A 16,812-nucleotide genomic window follows, 5' to 3' on the forward strand; every position below is an offset into this window, starting at 1 on the left:
CTTCTCCCTTTTTCGTTTGTCGAAGGTGTGGGTTTTCTTGAACTCGTGGCAACACTGGCCCCTAAATGGAAGGTTCCTAGCCGGTTCTATTTTGCCAGGGTTGCTGTTCCAGCACTACATAAAGAGGTGCTTGAGTTGGTTGGGGCAGCTTTGCAGAAGAGTGCTGTTCACACTATACACCTGACAACAGACATGTGGACCAGTTGCCAAGCCCTTGATTACATGTGCATCACTGCACACTGGGTCTCTTTTTCAGGGGTTGCAAAACGGATAAATGCAGGTGGTGACTTGGTCGACATTTTTAAGGGTGCTCGTAAACATGCAACATTAGCCATGTTTGGCATGGAGAAAACTCATACTGCAGACAACATTTTGGATGACTTTAACAAAAAGGTCTTGCAATGGCTGCCCAAAAGAAATTGCAAGGTTGGTTATGTTTCTACTGATAATGGCAGCAATGTAGTTAAGGCCATGGCGGACGGTGACTATTTCAGAGTGCCGTGTTTGGCGCACTGTATGAACCTTGTCGTGCAAAAGTTCTTGAAAAAAGAACCTGCAGTCGACAAAATACTGACCATCTGCAGAAGAATATGCACACATTTCAACCATTCTTTTAAGGCCCTGAAGGAGCTGAGGCGCCAGCAAAATGTACGTAGAATGCCAGTGAAAGCACTTATCCAGGAGGTGGCAACACGTTGGAACTCAACCTTCTACATGCTTGAGCGTCTGCATGAGCTGTTTCCAGTAGTCAATGAGTATTTCTACAACCTGGGTGGTGATACGACAGAAATGATGCTAGCGGTGGAGCAATGGCAGCTAGTTAAAAGCCTGACAGACATGCTTCGTCCTTTTGAGGTCTTCACGCGTGAAGTCAGCAGGGAGGACTGTTCTTTGAGCAATGCTATCCCATTGTTGCTGAAGCTCGAGCACCAAGTCAAGGTGGTGTCTTCAGAATTAAAGGATGCTGGAAAGAATGAAGCATATGAGTTGGCGCAGAGATTATTACAACACCTAGTTAGCAATAAACGGCTTGTAAATATCAAGAAACAACAGCACTACATTTGTGCTACTATTCTGGATCCACGTTACAGAAAGCCATTGTTAGGCAAAGTATTAATTCCTTTTGAAACTTCAGATGTTACAGAGTACAAAGGTTGGCTAGCTCGGTCAGCCATTCGTTTTGAAAGAGAGCGGAAGGAAACTCTAGGAGAAGACAGTACTAGTGAATCAGCAGGCCAACAGGCGTCCTAAAAAAGCACTTCTGTGCCTGTGGCAGAAGTGAGTGTCTTTTCCTCTGAGCCGTTAACCACACCAGCAACCGTATCATCTGCACCAGGCACAGGCGATATGTCTGAAGAGGATTGGCTAAGTCAACTAGGGTTTCCTGGTCCCAGAAAGGACACAGAAGTGCAAAGTACAGGAATGCGGGAGAACATTGTTTCAATGGTGCAGGCCTACCTGGATGACTCAACAGCGGTCAATATTACTGAGGACCCATTGGCGTATTGGCATGGGAAAAGAAACATATGGCGAGAGCTCACCAACCTGGCTATCAATTACTTGTCTTGCCCACTCGCAAGCGTGTCTTCAGAACGTGTTTTTAGTTCTGCTGGTGGCATTGTGACTTCCAAAAGGTCCCGTCTCTTGCCCGCAAATGTGGAGCGGCTCACCATGATAAAGATGAACCAGCACTTCATACCACCAGATTACAAAGTATGAGAATGCACGCAGGAAGAAGAGGACACCGACCTACCTGAGGAAAGTTCTCCTCAGTTACCACAAGTACTACCGACTGAATTTGCAGAGTATGAGGACGAGTTCTGCTTCCCTGACAGCGAGTTCTGAATATGAGTCAAGGATTCATTAACTTTATTTTTAGTCCGACTCCTTATTCACTTTTATTCCTGTGTGTCTGTCTTTCTTTGTTTAGCAAGTGCTTGATCCCATTCACAACAAAACTGTAATCACCCAATCAAAGAACAAGCCCATCAGCAGAACTGTCTTGATTTTGATGCCGCAGCATTCATCAGGTTCACAAGTTAGTTGCCAAGAACTCAGTCCTGGTCGTCTATCCTCCTCCTCCAGACTCACCCTATCCATTTCCCGTAATGCTGATGCCTGGATTCCGCACAATGAAGAAACTTACGTTGACGAGTCCCCTAAAGAGGTACTGGAAGTAGTGAGTCCTCATTTAAATACATTTTGCTAAGTGAGGCTTTTTTCCCGGATTTGCTTTTTGGCTGTTTGGGGGGTGTCAAACTTGTTTGCGCTTGGGTTTACGGGTCTTGGCTGGGCCATTGCTGGCAAGGTCTATTAAGGGATGAAATTGGTTAGGAGGAAATGGGAGGTGAAAACGTTTAGGCGTTATTGCTCGCTTGCCTGTCTTAGGGGTGCTGTCTGTGGGGCTTCTAGGGTTTTGGGGTCTGTGAGCCCCGCTGGCACATTTCGAATGTTGATTGCTTTTGCTTTGCAGAAAATCCACGCCGGGAAACTCCAGTTGGGGCCCTGCTGCAGAACGCTTTAGGACACTGTGAATTCCAGGTGGAGCCAGCCCTCAAACACAAATTACAGGTAAGATAAGCATTTGGATGGGAGGTAGTATAATGGAGTATTAGGAGGAGAGGCGAGAGAGTGACAGTGGTACTACTAGTAAACTCCTAGGACTCTTGATTTAAGAAACTCTGTGACAGGCATTTAACTTTGGAAAACATTTGGCCAATTACAGGTGAACGTTTAGGCGTTATTATTGCTCGCTTGCCTGTCTTAGGGGTGCTGTCTGTGGGGCTTCTAGGGTTTTGGGGTCTGTGAGCCCCGCTGGCACATTTCGAATGTTGATTGCTTTTGCTTTGCAGAAAATCCACGCCGGGAAACTCCAGTTGGGGCCCTGCTGCAGAACGCTTTAGGACACTGTGAATTCCAGGTGGAGCCAGCCCTCAAACACAAATTACAGGTAAGATAAGCGTTTGAATGGGAGGTAGTATAATGGAGTATTAGTAGGAGAGGCGAGAGAGTGACAGTGGTACTACTAGTAAACTCCTAGGACTCTTGATTTAAGAAACTCTGTGGCAGGCATTTAACTTTGGAAAACATTTTGCCAATTACAGGTGAACGTTTAGGCGTTATTATTGCTCGCTTGCCTGTCTTAGGGGTGCTGTCTGTGGGGCTTCTAGGTTTTTGGGTGTGGGTTTTGGGTTCTGTGAGCACGGCTGCCACATTTCCAATGTTGATTGCTTTTGTTTTGCAGCAAATCCACGCCGGGAAACTCCAGTTGGGGCCCTGCTGCAGAACGCTTTAGGACACTGTGAATTCCAGGTGGAGACAGCCCTCAAACACAAATTACAGGTAAGATAAGCGTTTGGATGGGAGGTAGTATAATGGAGTATTAGGAGGAGAGGCGAGAGAGTGACAGTGGTACTACTAGTAAACTCCTAGGACTCTTGATTTAAGAAACTCTGTGACAGGCATTTAACTTTGGAAAACATTTGGCCAATTACAGGTGAACGTTTAGGCGTTATTATTGCTCGCTTGCCTGTCTTAGGGGTGCTGTCTGTGGGGCTTCTAGGGTTTTGGGGTCTGTGAGCCCCGCTGGCACATTTCGAATGTTGATTGCTTTTGCTTTGCAGAAAATCCACGCCGGGAAACTCCAGTTGGGGCCCTGCTGCAGAACGCTTTAGGACACTGTGAATTCCAGGTGGAGACAGCCCTCAAACACAAATTACAGGTAAGATAAGCGTTTGGATGGGAGGTAGTATAATGGAGTATTAGGAGGAGAGGCGAGAGAGTGACAGTGCTACTACTAGTAAACTCCTAGGACTCTTGATTTAAGAAACTCTGTGACAGGCATTTAACTTTGGAAAACATTTGGCCAATTACACGTGAACCAACACGATGACAGTGTTCAGTAAAACGAACTTACTGCAAAACCACCACCCACCAGGCTCAAAAGTAGTAAAAAACAGTTATGCTCAGATAAAGTTTGAAAAAGTATATTTTTATATCCCTAACAAAATAATCTCCCGCAAGACCCTCCCTAACCCCAACAAATAATTTTTAAATAGTCCTTCAAAAGTCCCCAAAAACCCCAACTCCCATTCCCACCCCCCAAAAGTCTATAAAAAAGGGGCAAGGGACACTCTAGGGATGCATGGTGTTGACTTTGGCCTCCAGGGCATCATGCCTTAGGGCCAGGGCATCATACTGCTCCCGGAGGATGGCGTGGTCTAAGCGGAGGCCCTCCAACAGATTTTGGTATTCTTTTAACTTCCGGACCTCCGCCTCCAGGTCGGACACTCTGTGCATTGCACGGCGCAAGCGAGCCTTTAGAGTACTGTGGGGGGCAGCCTTTGCTGCTCGGCGGTGGCGTCTGCCAGCCCGGCTCCGTATCGCCGGAGCACTGCGCTGGCCGGCAGAACGTGGGGTCACAGAGGAGGATGCAGGTGTCTCATTTGATGTACTGGACTGCGTGTCCTCCCCCTCCAGTTCTACCAGCCGCCGATATTGGGCAACAGTAGCATCCAGCCTCCGTTGCCGGGCCAGTAGAGTCTTCAAACTCCTTGGTGCTTTTGATGTTTTAGTATTACCAACTATATGAAGAAAGAAAGACATAATCTGTAACCAATGCTCTTTAAGAATATGATTAACACAAAATGATTCAGCTGAAAGTTGTGTCACAGTACAACTAGCAACTAGCCAGCGCAGTACAAAACTATTGAGGCCAGTATCATGGGCGTCCGCAGGGAGGGGCAAGGGGGGGGCGCTTGCCCCCCCTCGGATTGCAGGTCCATCCAGTGCTGGCCCAGTGACAAATTACAATATGGTAATTACAGCAGGCTGGAACCGACAGACAGATAGAGGCAGAGACAGGGACAGAGAGATAGAGAGGGAGATGGCGAGGGAGAGAGAGAGAGGGATTGAGACTGAGGGTGACGGAGGGAGGGAGACAGAGAGGGAGACAGAGAGACGGAGACAGAGGGAGACAGAGAGACGGAGACAGAGGGAGACAGAGAGACGGAGGGAGACAGAGAGAGAGGGAGGCGGACAGAGTGAGTGAGACAGAGGGAGAGAGAGAGAGAGGGGGAGAGAGAGCAAGAGAGGGAGACAGGCAGAGAGGGAGGGAGACGGAGAGAGAGAGGGAGGGAAACAGAGAGAGGGAGGGAGGCAGAGAGAGAGGGAGGGAGACAGAGAGAGAGGGAGGGAGACAGAGAGAGAGGGAGGGAGCCAGAGAGAGAGAGGGAGACAGAGAGAGAGGGAGGGAGACAGAGAGAGAGGGAGGGAGAGAGACAGAGAGAGAGAGAAATAAAGATGTGTGTAATGTGTATGCCAGGTCTGGTGGCTCAGTGGACGAAGGCATCCGCTGCAGGGGCATGAGTTCAACCTCATGGTCATAGTTTTTTTTGTTGCTCTAGATCCAACCCCCTCCCCCACTGACCCTGCCCCCTTCGGTGCGGCCCTTGGCCACAAACCACACTGTCAATTTGGCCCCGAGAGAAAGTTTGTGAGGACCCATGCTCTATACCACATCCTCCTGATTTAGATTGAATTGTTTTTTTCTGGCATTTTTTATTTTTCCCTGTTTTAATGTAGTTGCCAGGTCGTCTGCTGTGGTGCCGCACAAGATTTTTCTCTTCCCCCTATGGGGTTCTTTGTTTATTTAAGCTCTATGTCGTGTTAGATTTAAAAAAAATGTATGTAATACTTGTGCTCAATCATGTCAGGACTCAGGAGATGGTGATGATGTTGCCCCCCCCACCCCCCCCCCCCCGGAAACATTTCATAGTATTTTCGTAGTTCATCCAGTGACCGTCTACTCTCTGTAGATACACATCATATGCTATCTAAGAGTCAGATAGTACCATGATCCAGCTTACCTGTCCACTCCACCACCACTGTCTGTTTCCTCACAGTCTCTTGTTTGGGCACTTGCGCCACCGCCGCCTCCTCCCCAGAGTTGTCCTCGGACCCGGAGTCTACCACCACCACCACATCCGAGCTGGCCCCTGCACCAGATGTTCCACCTACAAAGTAGATTTAAGAATGTTAGATTACACCACTCACTAGTATTTGGTCTAGGAATGAAGGAATGTGAAAACAACAGAAAAAGTAATTGACTGTCTACTGTAGTCTAAAGTAAAAATGTCCCTCCTTCCACGGAAGGCTGTTGTCTTGCTGCACTTTTTTGTCACAATTGATGAATGCTTGCTTAATTTTAACACACACCATTTTTCTCTGAACAGACAGAAGCTGGACTTCTAAGGACAAGACCAACATCAACTTCAAACCAGGTGAAAGCTCGGCTCGACCACAAGAAATGTGTTTCATTACTCATCAACTCAGCACCAAGCACTTTTCCATTTCCAGCTAACTTAATTTTAATATATGTGTTTACTTTTACTTTTAATAAAGCTTTTAAACTTGAATAGACTCTGTGGTTTTTGGTCCTCCAGACTAGAGTGACTGAGCGAAAGGTTTTGCAAATTTTGGCAAGGAGGAGTCCGTGCCGCAGACACTACCAGGTTTATACAGTGTGCCAAACACGCCACTCTGAAAATGTATTACTCTGGTGTTTAGTGTCCATAGTTCGGTTTGTGGAGAATTGTCCCTGCAACAATAGTATTATGGATTGTGCTCCTATCTAAACACTATTTCGGAAAAATTTAATTAGGAACGCTTGGACAACAGTAGGTCCTCTATATTTAAATGAAAACTTACTGGGGCTAGCAAAGAAGCACTCGCCGCCCTGGCCTGCATCCTCCTCCTCTGGAGCCACAGCATCCTCCTGTTCCACTTCCGTCCGCTTGCCCCTGGGGGGACCTGACATACAACATGAAAGAAAGAACAGAAAACATTGATGATTGCTGCTTGTCGATGTCCTTGTCAACCAAATCAAACATTTAGAAAGAACAAGAACCAACTATTTCAGCCAAAAAGAGGGCTACAAAGGAAGGACTGCACCTGAGCCTCTACTCTTGGGGCAGATTTACAAGCCCCTTGCAGCTCTTTTGCTCCGTTCTTGCGTCACTTTTGTGACGCAGCGCCACAACAAGAGAGGCACCATGGTGTGGCGTATATTAACAACGTGACGCATATGGGAGATGCATCCCATTTCAAAGCCCTGCGCCATAAGGGAGCGTTCCAGCACAAGGGAGGGCGTTCCTGCGCAGGAACGCATGCTAAAAGTGGCTATGGGGAATATATAAAATTTGAATCAGTCATTTAAGACAATGATGCGTCACTCAAACTCTGCACCTGCATGAAGCAGACGTACGGCTTGACGCAGCATTGCTGGAGCTGCGCCATCGTTGCGACGCAACTCCATCAATGAGCAGCCTTTACGGCACCGATGCGTAAACGATTCGGTGACGTTTTGGGACCATGGTGTGCCGCATTGTAAATACGGCGCACCATGGGTGGTGCTGACGTGCCGCACACTTTGCAGGGATGCGCAGGTAATTGCAAATCTGACACTTAGGGGCATACTTACTAGTTCTGGGCTGCACACCTCCAGAGGTGCACCAGAACAAATGCGTAACACAAAACTAACCTTGCGTCACGGCAGATGCGCCGCAATTACAATGCGGTACACCCTGGCGCAAGGGTAGGCAGATGCGTGACGCATCTCGTGACGAAAGAGGGGCGCATCTCTAGAGTCGCGTCGCAGGCGCGATGCAACTCTAGCACTGCTCAGGGCTGCCCAATACTCAACATACCGCATCAGTCCTTACGCCTGCTTCAACCAAGCAGGCATAAAGAATTGACGTAGCAGCGTCGCGGAAGTGCCTGCGTTAAATCTTGTAGATTTCACGCAGGCACTTTTGCGAGGCGCACAGCTGCCTGACCGCCCACCCCCCGCCCCCTGTGTGGGGATGCATCCATTGTGGCGCAGGCCCAGGCCTTAACGTGGCGCGTCTCCCTAGATGCATCACGTTGTACATGACTCGCAGGGATGCGCCACGTTTATGTCGCTGTTGTGTCAGGTAAGGCAGCGTAAACGTGGCGCAAGGGGATTGTAAATCTGCCCCTTGGTGTCTAGCATTACGCAGTTCTGTAAAGTACACTCATACATTACTCAGCCCAATTAAATGAACACAAAATAGAAAACAAATAAGCAGTGGCACCGCCACAGAGAAGGAGAGCAGTGCACCTGAAAGCACAGAAGATTTTGAAATATTAATTTACCTCTACTATCAATGTAATCGGCAGCATTATTGCTCTTTATAAAAAAGTTAAAACAAACATTTGCAATATAACACACAGAGCAGGGGAAAAGCAGAGTAGAGAGTGATGAAAAAATTGCTACTACTACTCACCAAGCCCGGGGACCTCCACTCCCAGCAGGTCGAGCAGTTCGCGCTCCCTGTCCTGGATATCCGTCCAGCGGTGGGTCACCTGGTTGTAGGTGCGCTGGACCCCCGAGATGTCAAACAGGGCCCGGCGCACCTGCTCCCACCGCTTCCGTCGCTCCTGGCAGTTGGTGTAGCCAGCAGCGATCCTGCCGCCTGCCGCGATGGTCCTGGGGAGAAGGCGCTGGACATAGAAAACCAGTGAGCCCACCTCCTCAGGGCTGAAGATCTCCCTGGGCACCACCATTTCCGCCCTTAAACGGCCACACGGGAGCTGGGCACGGGCTGCGGGGCCCGTCTTGGGCAGCTTCACTGCTGTCTTCACCATGGTCTGGGCAGGTGGTAGGAACAAGGAGAAAAAATGAAAAAGAATAAGACTAGGGAAGAAGAAAATAAAAGTTTAAAAAAGTAGTTGAAAAGTAAACAAAAGTAGCAAAAAACACAAAAATATAAAGCTAGAAAACTAGAGGGATAGATAATAATTTAAATAGATTCAAAAAATATTATAACAAGCACAGGATGGCAGAGATATAGAGAGGATTAGAAACACCACCTAGCCCAGACACAGGAATGAATGAAAAACAAGATGGCGGCCCGATCACGTGAGCGCAAGTAAGTTTGCACGCGATTTCTCTCGCGAACTCGTGCGAACTTGTATTCGCAACGCGCTCATTCCGCGAGATTACACTTCGCGGGCGGAAACGGAAATACGTCACGCAAACAAAATGGCGGCGCCCATACTCGACCTTGGGGTATTTCGCACGAGTTCGCGGCTTCTACGGTCGATTTCGCACGACGTCGCGCCTCGCGAATAGCGCGAAATTACAGAAAAACGATTTTTGCAAAAGCAAAGGCTATGAGCAGGTGCAAAAGTTCAACCTCATCATTTGTAACCATTCCCTGTAGTGCTTCCTGAAGGGGCCCTCCAGAATTCGGTTAGGTTCCTGTTAAAAAAAAAAATAATTGCAACAAACAGGAAAAGGAAAGGAAAGGGAGCAGACAAGCAGGTGCCAGCCTTCATTAATGTCAGTTGGGGCAGGGCAGGTGTTGTTGTAATTTAATTTTGCAAAACTTAAAGCACTTAGCAGGTGTGCTTTGCTTTGCCACAATAATGTACACTCACTGGTCAACCAGAGGGTGCTCTGATGACACCGAGGGTGGCATGGGTGTGCCAGCCAGAGGGTGGCATGGGTGAACCAGAGTGCCAGTGTTGACAGAGGATGGCAGTGCTTTGCTTTGCCCCAATAATGTACACTGGTGAACCAGAGGGTGCTGTGATGACACAGAGGGTGACATGGGTGAGCCAGAGGGTGGCATGGGTGAACAAAGAGAGTGCCAGTGGTGACAGAGGGTGGCAGTGATGAAGAAAGGCTTGCAAACAGGCTGGGCACGTAGAAACAACAAGTTCGCAAAACTGGCGACCTGACAAGTAAGTTCGCAATTTGCGAAATTGCACAAAACCCTCGAGAACTTGCAGAAACCCGTGCGAACACAAAAAAAAATCCGCAAAATCCGCGAGGATTCACGGATTTTGCGGATTTTTGCAATCTGCAAATTCGCAAATTCGCGGATTGCGAATCCGCAAAATCCGCCCATGCTTACCTGGGAGATGCCTGGCCTCCACGAGGCCATTCTCCCAAACTCTGAGGCCTTTGCTTGCTTTTGAAGTGTGTTTCCTCACTGTCTGATGGACCCGGCACTGGAGGTCAGGCAGGGTGAGCGCTTTCCACACTCTCTGTACTGGATAACCCGTAAGGCCTCTCTCCCTCTGCAGCAGTTTCACAGGAGGAGGCGGCGCTGAGCTGAGCGCGGTAGCAGCGCCTCTCTTATCACAGCGGGGAGTCCAGGGGCACTTAAGTGTGAGCCAAGAGAAGGGCCGCGCCCCCACAATTAAGGCATATTTACGGAAGAATGGGAGCAGGGTTCTGAGCTCTGGCATTGGATTATCCGGGAAAATGTGACAAAAAATGTCTATAATAGTTTAAGGCATTTCTGTTGCTGGTGGGTGAGTTTCATATTTATCGGTTCTCTGATGCCATTCGAAGTCTGCGGAATGAAAGCAAAGTTTCTTAAAAATAGCTGAAATGTGCTCTGACCATTCACTAAAAATACGAAATTAAAAATGACAAGGAGCGTTTTCTGGGTTTTAGTGTTTATTATTCAGATGGATTTTTTCCACATAACAATGTGCATTCATTTTAATGTGTTACTTCTTCTAGTATGTACGTTAAGTGTGCTGGGTGTATGTTTGAAACATTAAACTTGCTGTTAATGCGCTCTTTCTTACCCGATGGTGTGATTTTTCCAGATTAAAAGCACAAAGCAATAGAAGGGTTAACAGTGCCTGCGCCACAGATAACAGATTAAAACATAAACCCGTCTCTTGCAGTTGTCACAAATTAAGAAGCTGCTGCCAGAGGCGTGGAGGATTACAAAGATACCGACAGTCTTTGCAAATGCAAGCAGCAGGAATGCAGGGGCAGGCCTCCAACTAAGAGGAATGGAGCGCCCTTTCTAAATATAGTGTGGGGACTCCGTGCCCTCGAGTCCACCCCTGACCAGTGCCCTCCCAGACACGCTGAAAGCAGCGTCAACGTCACCCCCCCCCCCCTCCTACTCAACACAGTACAGTCCTAGCTGCCAAATAAACCAATAGCCAGTCCTTACTCATGAGCCAACAGCTCTTTGCATTCTGGGACTTGTAGTTTCACTTTTATCAGTCCAGGTATCGGATTAAAAACCACAACCTGCTATATTTTTTGGGCAAAAAGCCAGGCCTGGGTGAAGCGAAAAAACAAGACTAGGGCTACCTTGAGGGAAAGTTGGTTGCCTCACACGCGGCTGCAGTTTGGGCTTTTTGCTGGGGCATGATCTGTATGAACCCACTTATCGGGGCTGGTGTGTTGTGGGAGGGCCGAGTGGTAAGCACTCATGCTAGGGAGGACCGCCATCTTTGCATTGGTACTGAGCTGCACCAGTAGTTAGTTATGCATCAGTCCTTTCAACCACCTGTGTGGAGGGCTGGAGCCCACTTATGGTAAATATCTGTCCCTCAACCCCTGCAGGTCAGGGAGGTGATCCCTTGCGGGCATCAGAGCTCTGTTCTCATTGTTTTCTGCCCCATTTTTATTACATCTATAGCGAGTGATAGGCTACTAGTCACTATTGGCATAGTTAAAAGTGCGCCAACCCCCACTGTGAGGCAGTAAATGTGTCTGATGGCTGCCACAGCCATCAGAGAGATTCAGAAGACCCGGCCCTGACCTGAGGGGTCAGACACACCTAGGTGCTACCCCATTGGTCACATGCTATAGCAACACTGAGTGCTTAATATGAGCTGGTGGTTTCCGGTGCTCAACACCGGCACTTAATTGTTAACACCGGCGCTTGTGACAGTCTGCCACAAGGTGGCACTGTCTAGTTAATTTAGCGTTGTCCACAACAACAGTTAGTTATTAATTCAATATATATTAAAAATGACTATTACCTGCCGCCCAAGCCATTCTTATAGATGGTCCAACTTGTCGCACTTGTAGGAGGAGTGTGATGGTCAGTAGTTGTGTTGTTACTATCACTGGCTGCGCTGGCAGGGGCAATGTGTTGTGCAAGCTTCAGTGGCCTCCTGACGAGAGCCCTGGTATTGATTTTTTTTACCAATTAAGCACTAGCATCACCATTACTGGTAGCCGGTGCTTAATTAGTAAATAAATAAGTGGTGGGACCCAACTTTTTCTCAGAAGCACTCCAGCACTGCTGCAGAATGTCAGGATTGCCAAATACCAAGGCTGAAGTCTGTACACTGCATGGCTATGTGCTGCGCAGGCTCACATTTGTAATGTCCTGCTTCAGTGCATGAGGTTAGAGGGAGCTGTGTGGCACCCCCAAAGGTCCCCGCAGCAGGTGCTGAGGATCTGAAGCAGAGACTGAGTATGTGCATGCATGCGCGCGAGAGAGTGGGTAAGTGTAAGCATGTATATTTGTGTGTAAGTCAGTGAAAGAGTGAGGGATGGGACAGGGACTGAGAATGAGCATGAGTGAGTGGAACTGCGCGTGAGAATGAGTAAGAATGAGTGAGTGAGATTAGGTGAGAGTGAGACTGTGAGTGAGAGTAAGAGTTGGTGAAAGTGGGTGCGAATGAGGGAAAATGAATGAAAGAATGCGAGCGGGTGTGTGAGTGAGCATGAGGGAGTGTGAGTGAGTGAGTGTGTGTTTGGGTCTTACTCTTGTGAGTCTGCCATTGTCCGGGGCATACTGGAGGTAATTCTAGGGGTATCAATTTGCAAAATGTTGGCCCTGGCAAACAGGAGGTAATCCTGGGAATAAGGGGCACCCTGCGGCCAAATGCTGATGGCGACACCCTAAAGGTAATTGAAAAGCATATGGGAAACCTGTGGCAAAATGCTGGCAGTGGCATACTATATGTGATTCTTGGCATTAGGGAGGACTGGCAACCGTGACAAATGCTTGGCCAGACATACTAACAAACATCATTGACATGTTATGTTAATAACAATTGTATAGCGCACAAATTCAACAGGGGCCGTTTTACAGATGACTGCGCCTGCGCTAATTGTCGCTGTGTACCCGAGTATGTCTGTGTTTATGTGCGTTTGCATCTGTGCGCTAATACAATATGTCACAGACGCAAACGCACATAAACACAGAGATCAAAGTCTGCGCCAACATCACGGGGCATTACAGACCGATCCTCTATAATGCCGTCGGGCACACACTCGGGTGCACAGCGACAATTAGCGCTAGCGCAGTTATTTGTAATACGGCCCCATGTCTTTTGCCAATTATCTAAGGGTTATGATACCATATTGCAACAAATATCATTAAAATGAGAAAGTCCGTCTCTTCCAAAAGCTTGTTCAAATAAGAAAGTTTTCAGTCTCTTCTGAAAGGGGAGGAGATCGGTTTCTCTCCTCAAACCTTTCAGTAATTTATTCCAGATTTGTGGTATCAGAACTGAAAAAGTCCGACCGCCCAAGGTAGTTTTATTAGAGCGTGGGCAGGTCAGCCAGTTTGCCTCGGAGTGGAGACGGCATCCAGGTACATAGTACCTCAGCCAGTCCTCAATATAGGGTGGTACGTGCCATACAACGTCTTGTGCGCAATGCACAGGCCCTTAAACCTGGCCCTCTGTTTGACTGGCAGCCAATGCAATTGTTGCAGCAGTGGCATAGCATGCGCCCGTCTTGGTAGCTTGAACAATAATCTTGCAGCATCATTCATGACTACTTGAAGCTTACTCAGTAGCATACTGGGGAGACCTATGTACAAGGCATTGCCATAGTCCAACCGTGACATGATAAATGCTGTGGCATGATCAATGCAGCCACCACTGTTGTAAAAAAAAGCAGAGGAATCAATTTCTGAGCTGCCTAATGAAACCCGTGCCGCTCCCAACAACTTTTGCCACCTCCTTAGCCATCGACAGGTTACTATCCAGCTTGATACCGAGGCTTTTTATACTGGCACGGATTCAGGGACAGGACCTAACTCTCAGGGCCAAAAACCCTCCATCTATGGATTCCCCTTCATGGTAGTCCATGTTCTATATAAAAGTGATCCGTAAAAAAATTCTTGCACTGGTATATTGTATGTAATTCTTGGCATATGGAGGCACTGACTTCATGTGGAAAGGCCGCCATGGCAAAATGCGGGCTCTGGCAGACTGGAGGTAATTATTTATATATGAGGGGATTACAGGACTTTTGGAATAAAGTGGGGCAACTCGTACGGAACATCAGGACTCACTGCCTTGGCACACCCTTGATCGTATCTGAAACTTTAATAAGTGCACTTTCAGAGTCTATGGCTTTTGAGCACATTTATGTAAAATGTGTGCTTTAAATGCACTATTTGACCCCATCCCCATTGCTTCCAAATATTCTCGCAGGAGAACCGCCTCTTCCCTCCCTAAACCCTCCTGGAAGAAGTTGAGCTCACTCCCTTGGCTTGTTCACTAAGGTAAGCATTACGCCCCACCTCCTTTAATGATCACCATCAACCACAACCGCTGATGTAACCCTCACAGGGTGGGTCTTTAAAACCTGTCTACTGGGACGTTTCATTGCTTTGCTTTTATTTGACTTTATATAATGCTTAAACCTGCAGCATGTTACTTAGGACAATACAAAGATCACAAGAAAGAACATCAGTAAGATATAAACGGTACCGAGGATGGGTCCTGATGATGTAGAGGAAGGGTTCCAATGTCCAGGATGAGGGAGCTGGTCATGTTGGAGACTAGAGTAGGAGCGGTTGGACTAAGTGCTATCTGAAGAACGGTGAGATAGGACGATGCCAGCATGACTACATATGGAAAAGGTAAGTAAGGGCGATATATGAGGGCACAGGCGATCTAAGGAGTATAGTGAAGTAGATAGAACGCTGAAGATGGACTAAAGGAGAACAAGGGCAGTGATACGAACACTAAACACAAGAGCAGAGCAGCACTCTAAGCAGACAGGACAAGAATGAAGATGAGAGTTCCAGTCCTTTGAAAAGGAAGGAAAAGAGATTTTATAAATGCCTTAGAGTCACTGTACTGAAATGCCTACGGCCATTCCACCCTGAAAGCACCTGATCTCGTCTGCACTGTACTAATATGAGTGGAGAGGATGAGGGAAGATTAGAAAATTACTCTAAAAGTATGCGAAAAGAGACTCAGGATCCTGGAATGAAAGTGGACAATGAGAGGAGAAGAACTGGATTTCTGATGGTTAGGGTTGAGTTTATGAGAAATAGGTCAGTCATGAGTGGACAACATAGGAAGCCGATGAATAAATGATGAAGGAGACTAAGGATTTGCAAGTCAATGGAATGGAAGTGTCAGGAAAACGTAAAATTATGATGTTTTGGAGCAGGTGAGGTGGTGTGAATAGAGCAAAGTTGTGAACCAAGAACAGAGGCCAGAGGTGTGCTGCATTGGAAATGTAAGAAGAGAAGGCCAGGGTGGTCCTACCACAGGGCCTGATTCAGATCTCGGTGGACAGGTTACTCCATCACAACAGTGACGGATATCCCGTCCGTCAAAATACAAATCTCATTGTATCCTATGGGGTTTATATTTCGGTGGACAGGATATCCCTTACCGTTGTGACAGAGTCGCCCGTCCGCAAAGATCTAAACCAAGCCCTAAGATACAGGGATGATGCAATTACCTAAACAGGAAGAAAACCAGGATACTACAGATGCCTGGTCACTTGATGCCCATTTCTACCCATCTTCAAGGATTGGAATTGTAAAACTATATAGAGGAATCATACTATGCATGATGGCTGCCCATATGGTTCAATCAATACAAAAACGTGGATAGAAGGTCTAAGAGAAGGTTTAGAGACCAGCGCGGATTGATTCCCCACAACCAGTACTATATCACACAAATAAAATCCGCAGGCCTATCAAGCTTAGAACAGCTCTAGAAAGTAAAGACAAATGGCTCCTACTCAATTACGGGGGAGTCCTTTGAAAAGGACGGAATCCCATCACCCACCGAGGTGGCATGTTTCATCATCTGGGATCTCCTCTTGGTTGCAATTCCTAGTGCAACCAAGGGCTACAACCCCCTCACTGTGAGGGAGACAACCCCCTCACTGTGAGGGAGGAGCTCATCGATGTTTTATAGAATACTTGATTGGATCTCCTAAAATCCGCTAGATGCGAAGCGCTTGAGATATTTTGGGTGATGGTTGCAGTGCAACAAATGGTGATGTGAAGAGTGATCTAATAGACTACAAGAAAAAAATATTTTATTGGTTAATTTTTGGTGTCAAGGTTAAAAAACAGTTTAAGAATTAATGACTGCACTTCTCCGGCAAATATGTCTACATGTTTCAGCCATCATGATCAAGTTTTGATCGTGGCCTTCCTCAGGACCTTAGATATAAAGAGCTACTGCAAAAAAGTGAAGAAATAATAATGTAAAATAGGTGACAAGCGTATGGTTGGAATAAATACAACCTACGGAAACAAATGGTCGCGATTGTGAGAGGCTCGCAACTTTGTTGACGTCACCCGTGAGTGTACGGGTGAACATCCCACCTCACCTGGCACCAGCTCAGACCTTGAGGCACCGCTCTCTCCGTCGGTACCCCGTACGTCTCACATGCTGCAACCTGAGCCTTTGAGTATAGTGGCATAGAGTGTAGTGGTGCAGAGTAGATTGGCGTAGAGTGCATTGGTTTGGAGTAAAGTGGGGTGGAGTGCATTGGCACAGAATGCAGTTGTGTAGAGTGGTGCAGAGTAGAGTGGAGTGGAGCTGAGTGCCTTGGCACTGAGTGCAGTGTAGTAGAGTAGATTGTTTCAGAGTAGAGTGCAGTGGTGCAGAGTAGATTAGAGTGGCATAGAGGGGATTGGCATAGCGTGCACTGGCGTACATTGGAGTAGTACAGAGTAGAGTCCTTTCAAATGCTCTGGTGCAAAACTGTGCATAAGCAGGTGTACAGGGCCAAGTACAAAATGA

Source organism: Lissotriton vulgaris, chromosome 9, assembly GCF_964263255.1.
Source record: "Lissotriton vulgaris chromosome 9, aLisVul1.2, whole genome shotgun sequence".
NCBI lineage: Eukaryota > Metazoa > Chordata > Amphibia > Caudata > Salamandridae > Lissotriton > Lissotriton vulgaris.